Below are 6,079 nucleotides of genomic sequence, written 5' to 3'. Positions count from 1 at the left end.
TTGGCAGTTTTCTCTTCAGTAACATCCTCATTCTCTTTAGAAGAGGAATACTCATCAGAGCTCATGAATGGCATAAGGAGGTTCAATGGAATCTCTATGGTCTCTAGATGAGTCTCAGATTCCTTAGGTTCCTCAGAGGGAAGCTCCTTATTGATCACTGGGCATCCCAGGAGGTCTTCCTCCTTGGGATTCACGTCCTTCTCCTCTCTTGTGGGTTCAGCCATGGTGATTAATTCAATGGCCTTGCACTCTCCTTTTGGATTCTCTTCTGTATTGCTTGGGAGAGTACTAGGAGGGATTTCAGTGATCCTTTTACTCAGCTGGCCCACTTGTGCTTCCAAATTTCTAATGGAAGACCTTGTTTCATTCATGAAACTCACAGTGGCCTTAGATAGATCAGAGACTAAATTTTCTAAGCTAGATGGATTCTGCTCAGAATTCTCTGTCTGTTGCTAAGTGGATGATGGAAAAGACTTGCTATTGCTAAACCTGTTTCTTCCACCATTATTAAAGCCTTGTTGAGGCTTTTGATCCTTCCATGAGAGATTTGGGTGATTTCTCCATGATGGATTGTAGGTGTTTCCATATGGTTCACCCATGTATTTTAACTCTGCTATTGCAGGGTTCTCAGGATCATAAGCTTCTTCCTCAGAAGATGCCTCTTGAGTACTGTTGGATGCAGCTTGCATTCCATTCAGACTCTGAGAAATCATATTGACTTGCTGAGTCAATATTTTGTTCTGAGCCAATATGGCATTCAGAGTATCAATTTCAAGAACTCCCTTCTTCATAGGCGTCCCATTACTCACAGGATTCCTCTCAGAAGTGTACATAAACTGGTTATTAGCAACCATGTCAATGACTTCTTGAGCTTCTGCAGGCGTTTTCTTTAGGTGAATGGATCCACCTGCAGAAGTATCCAATGACATCTTTGATAGCTCAGATAAACCATCATAGAATATATCCAGGATGGTCCATTCTGAAAGCATGTCAGAAGGACACTTTTTGGTCAGCTGCTTGTATCTTTTCCAAGCTTCATAGAGGGATTCACCTTCTTTCTGTCTGAAGGTTTGAACATCAGCTCTAAGTTTACTCAGCTTTTGAGGAGGAAAGAACTTGGCTAAGAATGCCGTGACCAGCTTATCCCAAGAGTTCAGGCTGTCTTTGGGTTGAGAGTCCAACCATATTCTAGCTCTGTCTCTTATAGCAAAAGGGAAAAGCATGAGCCTGTAGACTTCAGGATCTACTCCATTAGTCTTAACAGTATCACAGGTCTGCAAGAATTTAGTTAAGAACTGAAAAGGATCTTCAGATGGAAGTCCATGAAACTTGCAGTTCTGCTGCATCAGAGAAACTAGCTGAGGTTTCAGCTCAAAATTGTTTGCTCCAATGGTAGGAATGGAGATGCTTCTTCCATGTAAATTGGAATTAGGTGCAGTAAAGTCACCAAGCATTTTCCTTACATTATTGTTGTTGGGTTCTGATGACATGTCACCATGTCATGTTTTTCTATGCTTTTTTCTTTGTTTTCAATAGGTTTTATGCACTTTCTTAAGCCATAAGCAAGCCAATTGGGTAGATTTCCATGTTTCCTTTGATTTAATCAACCGTAGATGAATTAATGCAATTTCATGAGGATTTATGCTATAATTGCCACATATTATGAAAGAATGACAAACTCATGATTTTGAGCATAGCTTTGATGTGTTTGGTTGATTGATGATAGGTGAAGAAAGCTTGGAGAAAGGTTGAAGAAAGAAGGAATGGCTAGGAGCAAGAGAGAACAAAAAGTTTGAGCAAAAGTTTGCCTCAAACTTTAGCTCAAACTTTCCTCTATCAACCCAATTCCATCAAGAGCAAGGGCCCAATTGACACCACTCAAGGGCACAAGAGATAGATAAAATAGGAATTTCATTTAATTGTAATTTGTTTTTAATTTCATTTTCATTTTCATTTTCATTTTGTAAAGCCTATATAAGGCATCATTTTCATATTTGTAGGAGGAGCGAGCTCCACTAGGGAGCATTAGGAATACAGAGCTCTCTCTTTAGTTTTTCTCTTTGTTTTGAATCTTGGGTTGAGAATTGAAGGAATTCTGTTTCATTCTCACTTTGAGATTTCTCTTGTCCTTCTTCTACAAAATTTCAATGAATTAAGGATTTGAATCAACACTCTGTTTACTGCTTTCATCTTCATTTCTTTTGCAAATTGTTCTTTATTAGATCAAGGAAGGACTTGAGATCTAGACTTGTTTTCTAGTCTCATTGATTCCCTGAGATCTTTACTTGTCTTTTTAAATTTCACAATTGAGCTAAGCTACTTTCTGTTTTGATCCTTCAAGTGACTCTCTACTTCTGTTTGAATTTCCTGCACTTTTGTTCCTCTGTATTTTACATTTGAGCTACTGTGATCTGAATTTAATTTTCTTGCACTTTAAATTTCCTGTCACTTATTCTCAAGATCTCTTTGATTGCTTGCTTTATTGCTTTCTTTAATTTTCAGCACCCACTCCCCTTTAATTTCATGCAATTTACATTTCTTGCAATTTAAGTTTCAGCTATTTTACTTTCTTGCTCTTTAAGTTACTTGCAATTTTACTTTCTGCACTTTATAATTCCTGCAAATTTACATTCTGTTGGCTTCAATTGTCACTCAAATCACTCAATGTTAGCTTGACTAAACTAATCACCCACTAAAGTTGCTTGATCCATCAATCCCTGTGGGATCGACCTCACTCCCGTGAGTTTTATTACTTGATGCGACCTGGTACACTTGCCGGTTAGATTCGTGTGTTTTGGAAAATTCGTTTTTCCACAACAATACACCATCAGGTTCGGCTGCCATCTCCTTTACTTGTTCGAAATTTTCAATAAGGTTGTCTCTGGATTGTTGTAATTTAGCTTCTCTTAGTTTTCTCTTCAGAGTCCTTTCAGGTTCTGGATCAGCTTCAACAAGAATTCCTTTTTCTTTGTCCCTGCTCATAAGAAAGAGAAGAGAAAAAGAAAAGAAGAGGAATCCTCTATGTCACAGTAAAGAGGTTCCTTATTGTTAGTAGAAGAAGAAAAGAAGAAAAAAAATTCGAACACAGATAGAAGAGGGGGTTCGAATTTGGTGAGTGATGTGAGGAAGAGATGTTAGTAGATGAATCTCAATAGAATAAAATGAGAGAGGGAGAGGATTTTCGAAAATTAGAGAGAGAGAGAGTTAGTTAGTTAGTTTTGAAAAAGATAAGAAACAAACAAAAAGTTAGTTAGTTAGTTGAAACAAATTTTGAAAAGATAAGAAGTTAGGAAGTTAGAAAAGATATTTTGAAATCAAATTTTTGAAAAAGATAAGATAAGAAGATATTTTTGAAAAGATATGGTAGAAATTAGTTTTTGAAAAAGATTTGATTTTTAAAATCTTAATTAATGACTTGATTCACAAGAAATCACAAGATATGATTCTAGAACTTAAAGTTTGAATCTTTCTTAACAAGTAAGTAACAAACTTGAAATTTTTGAATCAAAACATTAATTGATGATGTTATTTTCGAAAATTATGAGATAAAATTAAGAAAAAGATTTTTGAAAAATACTTTTTTTTGTAATTTTCGAAAATAACTAAGGAAAATGAAAAAGATTTGATTTTTGAAAAAGATTTTGAAAAAGATAAGATTTTTAAATTGAAAATTTGATTTGACTCATAAAAACAACTAGATTTTTAAAATTTTTTGAAAAAGTCAAATCTAATTTTCGAAATTTTAAGAGAGAAAAAGGGAAAGATATTTTTTGATTTTTGAATTTTTATGATGAGAGAGAAAAACAAGAAAAATGATGCAATGCATGAAAGTTATGGATCAAAACAATGAATGCATGCAAGAATGCTATGAATGTCAAGATGAACACCAAGAACACTATGAAGATCATGATGAACATCAAGAACACATTTTTGAAAAAAAAATTTTTATGCAAAGAAAACATGCAAGACACCAAACTTAGAATTCTTTAATGCTTAGACATAAAGAATTCAGGAATGCATATGAAAAACAAGAAAAGACACGAAACATGAAAATGCAAAGATCAAACAAGAAGACTTACCAAGAACAACTTGAAGATCATGAAGAACACTATGAATGCATGAATTTTTTCGAAAAATGCAAGATGAACATGCAATTGACACCAAACTTATAACATAACTCAAGACTCAAACAAGAAACACAAAAAATATTTTTGATTTTTATGATTTTCTAATTTTTTTATATTTTTTCGAAAATTATTTGAAAAACAAAAATAAGGATTCCAAAATTTTTAACATGAATTCCAGGAATCTTATGCTCTTTTTAGTCTAAAGCTCCAATCAAAGGGTCAGGCATGGCTTAATAGCCAGCCAAGCTTTAGTATGTAACTCAGACATGACAAGCCTAACATGCCCTATCCAAAAGAATCAGACATGGCTTTACAGCCAGCCAGGCTTCAACATGCTTCATGAAACACTAGAATTCATTCTTAAAAATTCTGAAGAAAAAAATATATTTTTGAAAACATTTTTTTTCTTTTTTTTCGAAAATAAAGGAGAAATTTTTGAAAGATTTTTGAAAGATTTTTGAAAACTTTTCGAAAAGAAAACGAAAAGAAAGTTATCCAATCTGAGCAACAAGATGAACCGTCAGTTGTCCAAACTCGAACAATCCCCGGCAACGGCGCCAAAAACTTGGTATGTGAAATTGTTACTCAGGTTGTGAATTATTGTTCGAAATAGATTCCCTGGCGATGGCACCAAAAACGGATGCACAGAACCATGGACTAAACATATCTTCACAACTTCGCATAACTAACCAGCAAGTGCACTGGGTCGTCCAAGTAATAAACCTTACGTGAGTAAGGGTCGATCCCACGGAGATTGTTGGTATGAAGCAAGCTATGGTCACCTTGTAAATCTCAATCAGGCGGATATAAAATGGTTATGGAGTTTTTGAAATTAATAATAATAAAAGAAGGATAGAAATACTTATGTAAATCATTGGTGAGAATTTCAGATAAGCGTATGGAGATGCATTCGTTCCTCTGAACCTCCGCTTTCCTGCTGTCTTCATCCAATCAGTCTTACTCCTTTCCATGGCTGGCTTTATGCAAGGGCATCACCGTTGTCAGTGGCTACATCCCCTCCTCTTGTGAAAATGGTCCAAGATGCCCTGTCACGGCACGGCTAATCATCTGAGGTTCCCGATCATGCTGGAATAGGATTCACCCTCCTTTTGCGTCTGTCACTACGCCCAGCACTCGCGCGTTTGAAGCTCGTCACAGTCATTCAATCATTGAATCCTACTCGGAATACCACAGACAAGGTTTAGACTTTACGGATTCTCTTGAATGCCGCCATCATTCTAGCTTACACCACGAAGATTCCGATTAAGAGATCTAAGAGACACTCATTCAATCTAAGGTAGAACAGAGGTGGTTGTCAGGCACGCGTTCATAGGGAATGATGATGATTGTCATGTTCATCACATTCAGGTTGAAGTGTGAATGAATATCTTAGAAGCGAAATAAGATGAATTGAATAGAAAACAGTAGTACTTTGCATTAATCTTTGAGGAACAGCAGAGCTCCACACCTTAATCTATGGAGTGTAGAAACTCTACCGTTAAAAATATATAAGTGAAAGGTCCAGGCATGGCCGAATGGCCAGCCCCCTAAAACATGATCATAGGATTAGAATACAATCCAGGATTCCAAAAAGATGTCTAATACAATAGTAAAAGGTCTTATTTATAATAAACTAGCTACTAGGATTTACAGAAGTAAGTAATTGATGCATAAATCCACTTCCGGTGCCCACTTGGTGTGTGCTTGGGCTGAGCTTGAATGTTACACGTGAAGAGGCTCTTTCTGGAGTTGAACGCCATCTTTTGTGCCAGTTTGGGCGTTGAACTCCACTTTGCAACTTGTTTCTGGCGCTGGACGCTAGAATTGGGCAGAGAGCTGGCGTTGAACGCCAGTTTGCGTCATCTAAACTTGGGCCAAGTATGGACTATTATATATTGCGGGAAAGCCCTGGATGTCTACTTTCTAACGCAATTGGAAGCGCGCCATTTCGA

This window comes from Arachis ipaensis, chromosome B05 (assembly GCF_000816755.2).
Source record: "Arachis ipaensis cultivar K30076 chromosome B05, Araip1.1, whole genome shotgun sequence".
Lineage (NCBI taxonomy): Eukaryota > Viridiplantae > Streptophyta > Magnoliopsida > Fabales > Fabaceae > Arachis > Arachis ipaensis.
Note: the sequence above shows the minus strand (reverse complement) of the source record.